Genomic DNA, 642 nt, shown 5'->3' on the forward strand with positions numbered 1-642 from the left:
ATTCTTTACATGAAGATATAAATGAAGAATACAAAATCATCACTCAGTAGGCATTTCTTACAAGAATGAAACGTATAATAATATACCACTCATCTTAGTATTTTTATGTCTTTTAACGTCTGCATACTGCCTGAATGGGCCACACCAATGAAAGAAGTTTACATGGGTCCAGCACTATGGTTAAACGTTTTTAAGTTTGGAATTAAAAATTTGTCATCAAAGTGTAACTTTGAAAGTACAATAATGACAAAAAAGACTGCAATGAATTGATGTTAAAAATGCATATAATAACTTCCCCAGGTGAGGATCGAACTCACAACCCCGGCATTGCTCACGAACACTGTCTTATAAGTACCGTGCGCTAACCAATTGCGCCACTGGGGAGAGTATATGTTAAAGTGTTACTAGACTACTTGGACACTGGTGTGGCGATGGCGGGGCGGTAAGGTGTGGGTTTATAGCCGGCACCCATCTCCGTGTGTTGGCGCCCTTACGTAACTGCTCGGTCCAAGAATTGGTCTCTCTCTCTCTCTATATATATATATATTTGGGAAAATTTGTAAAGTTTGTACTCAAAATAGTGAGTTTTAAGGCCTTTCTGAGATCAATTTTAGTTTTCTAATGTTTTGCCAAAATTGCTAT

At 37.7% G+C, this 642-nt stretch overlaps 1 non-coding gene across 1 annotated transcript; it reads right to left on the reverse strand.

Moving 5' to 3' along the window:
* Positions 1–292: 292 nt before the first annotated feature.
* On the reverse strand, positions 293–384 carry Trnai-uau. Its single transcript is given in 2 exon segments — positions 293–328; positions 347–384. It is a non-coding gene; the product is annotated as a tRNA-Ile (tRNA).
* Positions 385–642: the final 258 nt, after the last annotated feature.

Source organism: Homalodisca vitripennis, chromosome X (genome assembly GCF_021130785.1).
Source record: "Homalodisca vitripennis isolate AUS2020 chromosome X, UT_GWSS_2.1, whole genome shotgun sequence".
NCBI lineage: Eukaryota > Metazoa > Arthropoda > Insecta > Hemiptera > Cicadellidae > Homalodisca > Homalodisca vitripennis.